The following is a 15,540-nucleotide window of genomic DNA, read 5'->3' as shown; positions in this document are numbered from 1 at the left end:
CTCAGCCGAGAAGATGCCTCTCCTCGAACAACCTCATCAACCTTTCCAGCAAAAACTAACTTGTGGGCCTCAAAAGCTCTGCTCGGACAGTCTTACACCACCAATATCAGGCCCAAGGCCTAAATATGCGTTTTGACCATTCTACCCCCATATATATATATATATATGTATGTATGTATGTATGTATGAAAGTTGAAACTATGATGGGTATGAATGATTATTATTATTATTATTTAAAATACATAACATTTTGTTTTCTTTTGGGATGGATTTTTTTAAGTATGACTTTTTTAAGTATCTATTTTTTAGATACACCATAAATATTTGAAGACCAAAATAAAATATTGGTCTATCAAAATTAGAAAATGAGTATATTTTGTGAAGTGGTAGCGCTTATTTGAGAGTTGAGACTTCAAGGACTAAAAGCATTTTACTAAATTGAATTCCAACGCTAACAGTATAATTTCGCCCATTTTAATCAAAAAAATTTATCAATGACTGGCTTAATGGTTTTGTTTAACTCAAACAAAATCATTATTATTATGATCAAAATGATATTCAATAACTGTTAATTTGATTGTAGTTAGAGCATTGAATATAATATTTCAAAAATGGGGGATCTCAGCAAATTCAAAGCAATGGAATATAAGTGAGGAACCATGCAGTGGAGCAGCCATCGACTCCACCACTTTCGATGACCCAAACCACAACCCCTTGATCAATTGCGACTGTTCGTTTAATAATAGCACTACTTGCCACATTACCCAATTGTACGTGTCTATCTCTTTATATCCTCTTTTTTTTTAATGCTTTTTTTGCTTACTCAATGCAACAAATATAATTTTATTTGTATTTCATTACTCAATGCAACCATGTGCTTTGAATTTAATCAAAGAACCTAATGTGAAATTAACCGTATCCATTTTCTCTTTTTGAGAAACAAACATATACCACACACATAAGGGAGAGAAAATAAGGTTTTAACACAAATGCATACCACAAACTCCACTAAAAAGTAAAAAATCGTGGTAACTTTTAAAGAATGGTGAGACAAGTTTTACTGCACATAACACACTCTTAAGCAATATAAACTGTATCTAAGTTTTGCACTTACAATTTATATACGCTACCCAAGGGTTAAATTATGTGTCTCTCTTTTGAATATTTTTTTTACTAAATTACATTTTAAACCCTACACTTTAAAAAGTCACAAACTAAATCTTATAATTCCAAAATTAACAAATTAAAGCCTGTTGGGGCATTTTAATATTAAATAATTAAAATGAATAAATGTTACAACATAAATCTAAAGATGTGGGAGTGAATATGGAAGATGAGGAGTTAATGAAAATGTTTAATCCCACATTGAAAATGAGAGAAACTATTTTATTCTTTTTAATTGTGGTGTTTAATGGGCTAACATGAACTGTCTCAGATATTGGGCTAGATACGTGTGTAAAGGGGAGGTGAAGGTGAAGGTATCAAAAATGGAAATGAATCAGCCTCTTGGATCCTCTTACTTGAATCGTGTAACTCCAGTCCATCAAATTAATATCCAACAATTAATCTTGTAACACACATTAAATCAGAATAATGGACCTAATTAATCAGAATAATTTGGGTAGTAATTTTGTGAGACTCATTGAGCCTATAAATAGACTCATTCAGGCCCAATCCACGTTACTGGAATATACACTAAAAAAATAGAGAGGTTCTTGGCAAGAAATGGTGTTCTTTCTGGTAGAGTTTTGTGCTTGAACACTTGGTGCAGAGGTTGTTCTAGTCATACGACATTTGTTGGGCTATTGTATCCTAAGGAGACAAGTCAGAGACGGTCTGCACCAGTTACAAAGTTTAGCCAACCAAGGGTTTGAATCTCCTTAAAGAGAGCAAGTGCCGCACCTCAGTCCAAATTGTGTTGTGTAATTTCTCTCTTTAAATTAATAAAATTCAAAAGTATTATTTAGTTTCTCTTTGTGTTATTTCCATTATCATTGTGTTTGCACCAACAATTTTAAGGAGATTCAATACATGGAGCCTACACAAGAGAAACCAAATGAGCCTGTTGGAGATCTCAACAAGCCCTTTTACTTGGAGATCTCAACAAACCCTTTTACTTGGAGATCTCAAGAGGTGGAAAAGGAAGGTCCTCTTCTACTTGAGTCTTCTCAAAGTCGCCTACATCCTTACTGACAAGAATCCATCAAAGGTTTCTATCGATGAGATGAGTGAGGAAGAATATATTCTCCATAAAAAAAAGAAAAAGAAGATAAGTATACAAAAGATGAATATAATTGTCACTCTTATCTATTGAATTGTCTTGCCAATCATTTCTATGATTATTATGATACAACTTACAATTCTGTCAAAAAAATTTGGAAAGCAAAGCAAGTTTGATATCGAGGAGGTAGGTGCAAAGAAGTATGCTGCTAGTAGATTTTTCTGTTACCAAATGGTGGATGGAAAATCGGTGGTGGATCAAGCACAAGTTTTCCAAATGATTGTGGCAAAATTGAGATCCGAAAGCATAAAAATTGGAGACAATTTGGTGGTCACTGGCATAATTGACAAACTACCACAATCTTGGAGGGAGTTCCAAAAGACTTTGTGGCACAAACAAAATGAGACATCCTTGGAGACTTTGATCACACGCATCTGTGTGGAGGAGGAGGCTAGAGGACAAGATACACTCATGACACAAGAGAGCAATGGTAATTCCACCACAAAGGTAAACCTTATTTTAGCCAATAATAATATGCCCAAAAATTATTTTCCTAGAAATGGTCAATTGAAGCCTAAAAAAAGAGCCTTTAAAAATAATAATAAACCTCAAGGAAAGGGAAACCCGAATAAAAATTACAATAAGAACCAAGGACCCCCTTCATAAGATCAATTTAATAGATCCTGTTTTGTCTATGGCAAGAGTGGGCATATTGCTCGATTTTGCAAATTTCAGAATCGTGAATCTGTCCCGCAGGTTAACATAACCGAAGAGCCTTTAGTGGTTATGATTACAAACATTAATATGGTGCAATATGTTGAAGGGTGGTGGGCAGATTCTGATGATAAAAATAATGGACCTAATTAATCAGATTAATTTGGGTAATAATTTTGTGAGGCCCATTGAGCCTATAAATAGACTCATTCAGACCCAATCCAAGTAACTGCAGTATACACTAAAAAAAAATAGAGAGGTTCTTGCAAAGAAAGGGTGTTCTTTCTGGTAGAGCGTTGGGCTTGAACACTTTGTGCAGAGGTTGTTTTAGCCATACGACACTTGTTGGGCTGTTGTATCCTGGGGAAGACAAATCAAAGACGGTCTGCACCGGTTACAAAGTTTATCCAACTAAGGGCTTAAACCTCCTTAAAGAGGGCGAGGGCTGCACCTCAATCCAAATAGTGTTGTGTAATTTCTCTCTTTAAATTAATAAAATTCAGAAGTATTATTCAGTTTCTCTTTGTGTTATTTCCATTATCATTGTGTTTGCACCAACAACGCCTAAAGTTTCAAATTAAACCTGAAATTGTGGAGAGCTTGAGAGATCAACTCCTTGCCTTGATCTCCTTTGTAAACGCTTTGTTTGATTGGTCTCAAACTTGAGGACTCACATCTAGGAATTCCCTTAATGTTTATAACTCTCTTCTTTCTTGTACATAGTAGTTAGTTTTCTTTGTACTTTTTTGGCTACTTCATGTCTATTCTGCAATTTTTTTTTTTTGCGTGAAATAGTCTTATTTTTTCCAATTAAATTAGTTATTAAAAAAACCTTGAACTTTATGCCGTTGGAGTATACAAGCACTAGTTTTTTTTTTTGGAGGGGGATATACAAGCACTAGTTGAAATGCCAGTTAGCAAAAAATATATAACAAAATCCTTGCAAAGGATAATCAGGTTGGGCCTTAACATTATATGTATTATTTTTGCAAAGTGTAAGTTAAGGGGATTCGACCCACAAATCAAATCCCATAAGGAAAAAGTGGAATGCCACTAGGCTATATGGCCATTAATTGGCAACTCATCATTATATGTAAACATTGCTCCTGTAAAAAACTAGTGTATGATATTAATTACTAATATTCCTTAGCAGTCATTTAATGTAAGCTTACAATTTTAGCAATCCATAAGTTTTTAAAAAAAAAGAAAATTTCAACCTATGGCGTATTCTCCTAATATTAGCTCTTTATTATTAAATTAAGATACCAATCAATTTTTAGTGTAGGCGAGGATTTAACTTCTTATTCAACTATCAGAAACTTTACGAGTTAAGCTAATTGGAACTCACTTAACAACCCACAAGTTAATTTCATATAATTCTTTTTTTGGATTTAAAATTAAAAATCTTTGGAAATTCTGCAAAACTTGGAAAGAGCCAAGATATGGTGTGTGTAATAGTACAGAACCTATACTTCAAAATATCTCGAGCATCTTCAGTATATGAATCTTTCTTTTCATGGTTGATTTTTTTTTTTATTTTATTATGAAATTTTCTTTTTCAGGAAGGTTTATGCCATGAGTGTTTTTGGAGGAATCCCGGAAGAACTATGGACTTTGACTTTCCTCTTCAATCTGTACGATTTCTTCTTTATGTGTTTGTTTACTTGCTTTTTGCATGAATATTGATACCTTCTTTTTCGTGTAAGATAGGATTGAACTTAGACCTTGAAACTGTATTACATTATGTTAACCAATTGAAATTTATACTATATGTGGTGTACTAGTTTTCCAGGATGGTTCATTTCCATTAGTCTGTTAAATGTGCTAAGTTTCCAACATTTCTTACAGGAATTTGGGCCAAAATTACTTGACAGGTAACCTGTCTGCATCCATTGGCAATTTAACTCGCATGCAATACTTGTAAGCCTTAACTGAATTTTGATATGAAACTCATAGGACATAGTAAATCTAATGTTAGTTAACGGTTTTGTTTTTTCTTATGTTTAATAAATTAGGAATTTTGGCATCAATGCATTATCCGGGACACTTCCAAAAGAACTTGGAAATCTTACTGAGTTATTTTCATTGTAAGTTTCCCTCATTCAAAATTTGTAAGTCATCTATGTGGCATCTTGGTGGTGTTGTTCTTTGTTTTTTTAGGTACTTGTGATCTTCAACTACAACCATTTATTTATTATAATATATTTGAAGAAGGGTTTTTTGAATGACGTCTATCTCAAATGGCATTTCCTCCTCCCTCAAAATAGTATGGAGGATAAGGTTTTAGGTTCAAGGTGCACAGGATGCAAGTGTAACTTCCCATTAAATATATATGAAAAAGGGTTTCACAAAAATATAAATTTAGTAGTCACCCAGATGCAGTTGTACACCTATTTTGATGTTTTCTGCATTTCACATTACTTTTTTGTTGGGCTAGAATTCTTCATTTCACATACTTGATCTTGATGATCTACGCCTAAGAGAATCAAATCCTCGTTTATAATTCATATATTGTTTTACTTGTTAATTTTGTAGGTCTTTTTCGAAGAACAACTTCGTCGGTTCTCTCCCATTGGAGCTTGGGAATTTAGTGAAATTACAACAGCTGTAAGTTCTAGAACAATTAATATAGCTTTCCATTTTCAGTGTCCGTTCTAAAATCAATTTAATTGTATTTTATAGTTTGGTGAGACAGACTAAAAAGTTATATTACTATTTTTAGCACCACCAAATGCAAATTTATGGCTACATTGGTGGAGCCAAAGCCAAATAATTTGGCTCCACAACTACAGACTACAGTGCATTGTAGCTCATAGGTAAGAAAAAAAAAAAAGAAGTATTATTAAATTGTGTGTTCACACTGCTTTGTAGTGAATATAATATTTCATTATAGTGGAGATATTATTTTATTGTGTTGTTTATATTATTTTATTGTGTTCAAAGCTAAAATAAAACCACCGATGTTAGATGTTTTGTAAAGTGAGAAGATAAGATAGATAAAGTAACTTGTGGAGCCATATTACTAAATTTATGGCTCCACCAATGTGGATGCTCTAATATCATGTATGTGGCTAAAGATAATTAGAATTTTGTGAGAACAAAACTTTTTGATAATTTGATAGTTGGGGGGAAGAGAATTTGAACCTTAGATGTCTCCTTTAAAAACATTAAAAAGCATCAACCAGTTGATCTATAAGGTTCTTAACAACTTTGTGACAACAAATCTTATATGCTATATAACAATTTTTTTTGCATATGCAAGACTATATATATCTTATCCCAGGACAAAAAAAATAATAGTCATAATTTTTTGAAATATATTTTACATGATAGAGTTAGTCACTATTAGTAGAAACAAGTAAGTTGCCCATGCCATGCACGGATAATATTGCAATGTTTTATGTAAGATAAGTTCGGAGAATGTTGTACATATATTATACCATAATTGTGATAGACTTTGTTAGTAATGAGTTCATTATAAGAAGTAACAAAAGCTAAACAAAATAATGAAATAAAGATGAAATTTAGAATTAAGCAAAAAAGCCTTAATGAACCAAATGCTAAAATCATCGATTCATAGATTATTGAAATTCATAGAAAAGAAAGCACACACAACATATAGAAGTCAATATGTATTTCTTTATTGAAATATCAAGAGACTTACTCTAGAAAGAAGCTTGGAGTCTAAAGAATGCGGATTGAATAGTCGTGTTGTTTTTCCTTTGCAAATTCAATTGCCATTGACTAAATTCCCTCCACCCTACCATCGCACATCCTTGGTGTGATGGTCACTCCACAAGTATAAGTGCCTATGAGATATGGGGAGTAAGGGCGGGGATTTAAGTCTCCAAGAGAGAGATTCACACACATATATATTTAGATTTGGCTAGAGTAGAATTTATATCTTATATTTAAAATAAAATAAAAAAAATAAAAAATAAAAAACCCCTCCACCCTAGATGATAACTGCTTGATCCCTATAATCCAATTTATGATTTACAGCAAGTTTAGCTTTTGTTTATTTTGAAAAGACCAATCTACTCAAGCCATATGCTAAGATTAAACAATCTTGAAAGGACAATGACAATGAGACCTTCACACTAAATAAACAATTATCGACTTCTTAGTTCTAGACTTCAAGCATCTTTTGAAATCGATATATACAATAACACAACCTATAAAAGAAAATAGCAAAACACAAAATCTCACGATCTTAACCCTACCGATTGTAAGTGAAGAAATGAATTTTTGAAAGTAACAAAAGATAGCTTGAACTCATACATGTCAAGGCCACTTAATGTGCAATGGATAGCCACTGGCTACAACAAAAGATCACAAGAGCAATAGGTTTCTTCCATTGGCCTGGTGTTTTAAAAAATTGTATGGAAACAAAATTTGAGAGTAGTAGTAGTTTAGGAAATTTAACTATTAAAGGTTTTTTTTTTAGAGAGAAAGAAAGAGAATGGAGGCATATAATCAAAGTTGAGAGGGGAAGGCAAAGCGTGAGAGAGAGGTTGGGGAGTCAAAGGTTTAGAAAATCCTACATTAATCATTATAGTAGAGTATTGATAATGTAAATAATCTGAAAACAAAAGGGCAAAAACCAAAATGTCATTTTGGAGGCAAGCTATGATTAATGCATCTACACAATCATAAAGGCAGAAACTTTTTATATAACTAACGTAAAAACTTGTCGTACCCAAAAAAAAAAAAAAGACTAACGGAGTAGGGAGACTTTATTTATGAGATGTTTGTATGTAAATTCATTACCATAAAATAAAAAGAATTCCCATAGAATAAAATAAAATAATAATGATTATAGTAAATAAAAGATATAGATTTGTGTGATTTAGGCAACAGAAATGCTAAAAGATTATCTATCTCAATCTCATTAGTTATTAGTATCCCTTTTATTAAAAAAAGATTGAAACATTTATTATACTAAAAGACATGAAGAAGAGAGAGAATTGTGGTGTAAACTCAGTCAATTAATAGGAGAGTTGGATAATTGTAGAGAAACTTCATAGGAGGTGCCACTTGGCAAAAGCTTAGACCCTCACACAATGAGGTCTCTGTTTTTATATATATATTGATGATTTGGTGGAAATGGTACAGCTATTGCAGAGATTTGGTACCAACAATCACGTTGAATTTGATATTTAATTTGTAGATACTTACCGTGAGAAATTTTGAAAATTGTTCTCATGACAAGTTAGCAACGTGAACAATAATCTAATGATGGCTTGAGACTTGTCCTTTTGTCTTTATTCATTAACTGTTATTACTAACAACCTGTTTGGGAGTTAAAAAAAGGAGGGGAGTAAAGTAGAGTAGAGGGAGGGAGAGTAATTCAATTACTTTGTTTGGAAGTTTTTTAAGGAATGAGGGAGAGGGGTTTGGAGGGGTTTCAACTACCTCTAACCCCTTATTTTTAATTCTCCCAAATTGGAGAGATTTGGAGGGAGAGTAGAGTAGTTAAATTATTAACCAAATGAATTCTCCAATTTACTCTTTCTAAATTAACAAAATTACAAACCAATTATACAAATAATCTTTGTTTGTTTCTTGAGAAAATTTAAGGTGAATAAAAAAAAATTTGAATCTCACAGTTTCACTAACAATGAAGCTAAACAACCATGTCGTTTTTGCTAAAAACCATTAAAAGACCAAAAAAATGAAAAAATAAATAATAAATAATCATCTAATAACTTGAAATTTTTGAATTTTATTACTCCAACTTTCTAGGCAACCAAACAGGTAATATGTAGCATTATTTTAAATCTATATAAAATAACTTTCTGGGTAACCAACGATCCTGATGGTTTTGGTCTCCATCAACGCAACGAGCGACAACAACGGCAAGTACTCGTCGTGCTCCAACAGGACGGTGGAGCAGTAACAAACCAAATCAAAGGCAACGATGTTGAAGTATTTCAAAGGAAGAGACAATTCTTCTTCTGATTCTTCTCCTCAATCTTCCTCATCTCCTTCTCTCTCTCCTTCTGCGTCGCCGGTCACCGGTCAGGCGAGGCCGATCTGACTCGTTTACACCGATGAGAAAGGAAAGTTTCGGATGGATCCGGAGGCCGTCGTCACGCTCCAACTCGTTAAGGGTCCCATCGGCATTGTCTCTGTCTACGGTCGCGCTCGCCAGGGCAAGAGCTATATTCTCAATCAGGTACGTTTTCTTTTTCTGGTTTCATTTTGCTACGTGAAATTTATTTTTTGTTGTTGAAAATTTTGTTTGGTTGGTGAGAAATGCAAGGAAACTGTAGATATTATGAAGAATTTTTATTTTTATTATAATTTTTTTTGAGGTAATAAAAATTATTTTATAATAGTTAATAATAGTAGTTTTATACTTTTATTAGGGGTATTTGATGGAATGAGGATACTAATTAAATAATTATTTAATTTAACAAATTAATTATAGACCAATGTTGTAAGTCCATTTCAAATAGGCGTAAATTTGTCTATTTAAATCATTTCCCCTCCTTTTCATCCTAATTTTTAAAACATCCAAATAAGAGGAAGGGCTAATTACTCCTTCCCCTTTACTAATTTTAAAAACATCCAAACAAAGTAAAGGATAATCATTCCCCTCTACTCTCCTCCCCACTACTCTCCTCCCTCTCTAAACTTCCAAACAGGCCATAAATTTTATTTGTGCTAAGGATAGGATATCAAATATCAGTTGATTCATGTAAATTCATTACCTTGATAGCTACTTTGATAGTTTTGGAGTTACTGGTGAGATTCCTTCAACACTTGCTAATTTAAAAAGCCTATAGAAGATGTAAGAACTAACCTACTACTTCTTTTTTCAATTGCAAACTTTCTAAAATATACATAATGATAAATATAAAAACAAAAAATTGTGATAAGATTTTGTGAGGAAGCACTCCTTGTGGTCTCAGGTGGGCATCGAACACTGAACTCACGAGCAAGATACCTAACTTCATAGGGAATTGGTCAAAGCTTATTACCTTGTAAGATGATATTGCTAGCTCTATCCTTGTTTCTTTAAATCATGCTAGATAAGGATCGTAACATTGTTTATTGAAGAGTAATGATTGATAAAATTTTAGTGTTTACTTGTACAGTCTACAAAAATGATGTATTTTTGCACAATTTATGATTAACTACTACAAAATGCTTTTGTAGGAAGCTTGAAGGAAACTCTTTAGAAGGTCCAATACCCTCAACTTTTTCCAATTTGACTTCTCTAACAGAGTTGTGAGTGTTTCCGTCTCTAATTTACTTTTGTTTTGTATTTTACAAATCTGTAAAGCTATCAATCTCATGTGTGATATTATTGTAGGAGAATAAGTGATTTGTCAAATGGGAGCTCTTCACTTGCATTTATAAAGAATATGAAATCTCTAAATATTTTGTAAGAAAACACCCAAGCGTCTATGTTTTAGATTCCTAATTATGAATATCCACATCGACAGTTTAATTATGTGTTGCAGGGTGCTAAGGAATAATAATATTTCTGATTTGATTCCATCCAATATAGGGGAATACCTAAATTTGACACAGCTGTAAGTAATGCTCAAGCAATGGAACCAGTAGCATTTCTACTATTTAATAGGTTGGACAACCCCAACTTGAAAAAGGAAATTTATATGGGTTCCTGTACTAAAATTTAAATGGTAAATACTGATCAAATTTCGTGGTATAGTTATCAGGTTTCTCATGGCTTGCAAAATGAACTCACCCTGTTTGTAATTGAATAAGGGGTCACTTCATTGTATTTTAAATCTATCCTGTTTCTTTTCAACTTCTCTTATCTTTTCTCCATCCTTTTCTTGTTGGGATGGCATATCTAGCTTATATTTTACTAGCTCTAGTTGCATAAGGATTATAATTGTTAATTACTTCTTGTAGATAACGACTTTTATATATCACACAACCATGTGATAATAGCTTTGTTGGCAATACATAAGAATAATAATATTGATTTACTCTTTCAGGGATTTGAGCTTCAACAATATAATAGGACTGATTCCAATCTCACTTTTCAATTTGAGTTCACTCTCTTACTTGTAATATACCTCATTTTCTTAATTGCATATTATACATCCCAATATTATTCTTTATTGTATTGAAGAATGACTATTGTGTTCATTATCAGGTTCCTTTGAAATAGTAAGTTAAGCGGCACTGTGTCTTCACAAAAAAGCACATCTCTTCTCAACGTGTAAGTACATAATACATTATTTTCCTTTAACAATATGATGAAACATTTAAAATGAAAATTTAGGTGTCCAACAGTTAGCTTTTTAATTGAAAAACTCCCTTATTTATTGATTAAATGTATTAGGCTTTTTTGAATCTTTACTATATATATACAAGGAGTTGTATTCAATCTGATGTCGAGAGGGGGTATTATGACCCTGTCTCTTATTAACACTAATCTATTTTAGAATGGTATTTTGATAGAAAAACTTGAGTACCACATCCCTAAATCTTGTATGAGCTTAGTGAACATTTATATATAGTGAGCTATAATAATTGTATGGAGAAGATGCTTTTACATTGGGAGGTTATGACACACAGATTTATGATTTATCAAAGATTTGGTCTCAAATGTAATAATTTAGTGATTACTGTAAAATGATGAAGTGTTTCCTTTTTAGGGGGGAGGGGGTGGGGGTGTTTCCTGTATATTTAGAAGCAAGAAATTACATAAAAAATTAAATTCTGTATCACCACTGGCTTAGATGTACTGGCCAAATCTTATACTCTCTAGAAAAGAATAATGCCTTGCGAGATACATAGATTTCCAAGTGTAACTAATAACATAAACAAGCATGGCATCATTAGCAAACATGGAAAACTAGAGGTTCTGGATTTAGAATTTTGTTTCAGAGCATCTGTGTTACTAGAGTAATGCCTAATTTAGTATCGAACGGGGATTGTTTACAAAGTGAATGGATTATGTATCTAACATCCTTATTATGTTATGCTTGCAGTGATTTGTCTTACAATAATTTAGAGGGAAGCTTTCCTTCTTGGGTCAGCGAACAAAATTTGCAACTATATGTATACTACTGTATTTGAAAATTTTTAATATTATATTTATTTTTCTGATTTTCTATAACCTGCTACTCTTAAATAATAACTGACATTCAGATCTTATTATGTATAACATGCAGTAATTTAGTTGCCAACAATTTCACAATAGAAAGTTCAAATAGCAGGTAAATTTCTCCATGCTATACTTTTCTTATTTTAATGCTTGAGTTTTACCATAATGAAACAAATTGTTGTTTCTAATCTAGTTTAAAATTGTTGTCCTCTCAAATGTTTTGGAACTTCTATTTTATGTGGAGTGCAAATAATCATCAACTAGCTACTTTTGATAATTATAATGTTTGACTAGCAGTAAATTATACATAGAAAATCAATTAGCTGATGTCTTGCATGTAAATTACTTAATCATGTCCATTAAAGGTTTGGACCAATGGGCGTCTGATGCAGGACAACAAAGCTTTGATACCAAACTAATTTGGGATTTGTTGCTGGGTTTTGGGGTAGGTAGGGCTAATGTTTGTTGTGAAGAAGGTTGGAAAATATTAGGAAGTGAGAGAAAAAAGTAAAATTAGTTGAAAATTGCTGGATGTTGAACAGAAAAAGGAAGAAGTTGAAAATATTGGCCTCACTTGTGGAGATCCTGGGCATGACAAATAGAGTTTCCAGCAGCTCAGGAGTCATCAGTCACTAATATATGCAAATTGAAGTATGTCATTTTATTAATTAGAATAAAAAGCCTGGTTATATCATCTTACTGAGATTTACATGGTCAAATGAGTATCTAATCTATGTTCTCCTGATATAGAACATTGAAAAATATTTAGAGTAATTAGTTGATTTGATGCCTAGTAGAGTAAGAGGGACTTTCAAGTACCAATTTGTCCTAATAGTACTATTGGGAGAATGTTTATTTGCATATATATCACCAAGAGATTATTTCTCATTTACACAAGTGAAAACCTAATCCGAGTAAGAAAATTTGTATCAAGGAGAGATATCTGCTTTAATAATTAGTGTTTCATGTGCAACATTATCACATTCCTTGTCTAAGTGTATTTCTCTCTTGCTTTTAGTGTTATGCCTTCAGGATTGAACTGTCTGCAACGAAGTTTTCCTTGTAATCGAGGCAATGGAAGATGTAAGTACAATAAAAAACTCCCACTTGATTGTGAGAATGGAAAGCATCAGTAGGTATTGAGGCCACACAACAAGAGAATTATACACCAGGATTGATGTTTCTATGAGGAATGCTGAAAGTTCAAATGTTTACAAAATATTGATATGGATACAGTAAAATCAAGAGGTATTCCAAACTTTTAGTAGACATGAATATTGGTAGGGTTAAATTGGCAACTATATTCCATTATAAATTTGGTATTCAGCAATTGATAATGGCAGCATGATATAATTTAGAAACAAATTTCAAGGTCAAACTTCTGCCAAGAGCCCTCTACTGGTGATCATTAAAAGAGTATTTAATGTATGTCAACCTTTTCTCCTTAGAACTAAGTCACACATTCAAATTACAGATAAATTACACTAATCTTCAACTCACATTTTAGTTTATTTATAATAGATTACTAGAATTGATTAGGTTTCTGAATTCAGGCATCCACTATTGAAATGCATAGCATACTTATGAATGCACAACGTTATCACCTTTTTCTGAGCTTACACATTAATGAGTGTTTCTTTTATATTGGATTCCAGATTATGACTTTGCAATTAAGTGTGGTGGTCCTCAGATTACCTCTTCTAAAGGGATTGTGTATGAGAGGGATAATGAGACACTTGGTCCTGCTACATATTATGTGATTAACATAGACATGTGGGCAGTTAGCAATGTTGGATATTTTGCTGGGACCAGTAATCCTTAGTATACAAGTGGGCCTTAACGAGAATGTTAGGGATTTAAGTGGGGGAAGATTGTAATGCCCCAATTTGATTGATTGTGTGATGTGTGTGGGTGTGTGATAAGTCCCAAATTGGATATTTACTAGGTTGAACTAGGCTTTATTAACAATTACAAGGAACTTCAATTGTGAATAGTCCTTTTAAGGTATAGCGCAGATGTCACTAGTGTTTTTTCTTGGGTCGTTACATATGGTATCAAAGCCAGTCTGGTAACCTCGTGTAGGCTCAAAGACACTACTCCACAAAGTGGGCCCTAACGAGGACGTTAGGGATTTAAGTGAAGGAGATTGTGATGCCCCAATATAATTGATTGTGTAATGTGTGTGGGTGTGTGATGAATCCCACATTGGGTATTTACTAGATTGAACTGGTCTTTATTAGCAACTGCAAGGAGCCTCAATTGTGACTAGTCCTTTTGAGGTATAGCGCAGATGTGGTCAGCGCTTATCCTTGGGTCGTTACATATGGTATCAAAGCATTGTGATGCCCCAATTTGATTGATTGTGTGATGTGTGTGGGTGTGTAATGAGTCCTACATCGGGTATTTACTAGGTAGATTTGGGCTTTATTAACAACTACAAGGAACCTCAATTGTGAGTAGTCCTTTTGAGATATAATGCAGATGTGGCTAGCGCTTTTTCTTGGGTCGTTACATATGGTATCAGAGCTGGCCTAGTAATCCCATGTGGGCTCAGAGACACTACCCCACAAAGTGGACTCTAACGAGTGTTGGGCTTTATGAAGCCTAGTTGTGTTTGATCCGATTGATGACCAGACCTAAATAATGTTGTGTGGTTTTTTAATGGGAGTTTTTTGAGGCTTAGTCCATGGAGCGGAGGCTTGGGCCGACAGGTCCGTGAACGTAGGCAAATTGCCGAACCACGTAAATACTGTCTTGTAAGTGTGATTACTTTTTCTTTGACGTGTGTTTTTTTCTCTATATTTTGTTCTTACAAGTTGGGAATTTCGTGTTATTTCCCTGCAACTAGTATTAGAGCCAGGTTTAGGTTTGAGTGGGAGCAATGGTAGAGGAAGCAGCAAAGGCGTCTAGAATAGAAAAATTCGATGGCACAAACTTTGCGCATTGGAGGATGCAGATTGAAGATTATTTCTATGGGAAGAAATTGCATCTACCTCTTTTAGGGACAAAACCTACGACTATGAAGGATGAGGAATGGGCTCTTCTTGACAGGTAGGTACTAGGAGTTATCAGGTTAACGTTGTCTAGGTCTGTTGCACACAATGTTGTAAAGGAGAAGACTACAGTAGAGCTGATGAAGGCTTTGTCTAGTATGTATGAAAAGCCGTCAGCAAACAACAAGGTGCATCTAATGAAAAAACTGTTCAATCTAAAAATGGCAGGGAACACATCAATAACACAACATCTAAATGAATTCAACACTATCACAAATCAATTTTCATCTGTAGAAATTGATTTTGATAATGAGATCCGTACACTGATCGTTTTGGCTTCTTTGCCAAACAATTGGGAGGCAATGAGAATGGCAGTAAGCAATTCCATAGGAAAAGAAAAACTGAAGTACAATGACATACGAGATTTAATTCTGGTTAAGGAGATTTGCAGAAGAGATGCAGGTAAAACCTTAAGATCCGGTTCTGCCCTAAACCTTGAGTCAAAAGGCAGAGATAAT

At 33.4% G+C, this 15,540-nt stretch overlaps 1 pseudogene; it reads left to right on the top strand.

Annotated features, from left to right (window-relative positions):
* The first annotated feature begins 203 nt into the window (after positions 1-203).
* LOC142606326 (putative LRR receptor-like serine/threonine-protein kinase At1g56140) lies at positions 204-13,851 on the top strand (annotated as a pseudogene).
* The last annotated feature ends 1,689 nt before the right edge of the window (positions 13,852-15,540 follow it).

The sequence above is a fragment of the Castanea sativa genome, chromosome 8, assembly GCF_040712315.1.
Source record: "Castanea sativa cultivar Marrone di Chiusa Pesio chromosome 8, ASM4071231v1".
Taxonomy (NCBI): Eukaryota; Viridiplantae; Streptophyta; class Magnoliopsida; order Fagales; family Fagaceae; genus Castanea; species Castanea sativa.
This window is presented reverse-complemented; position numbering and strand designations above follow the sequence as displayed.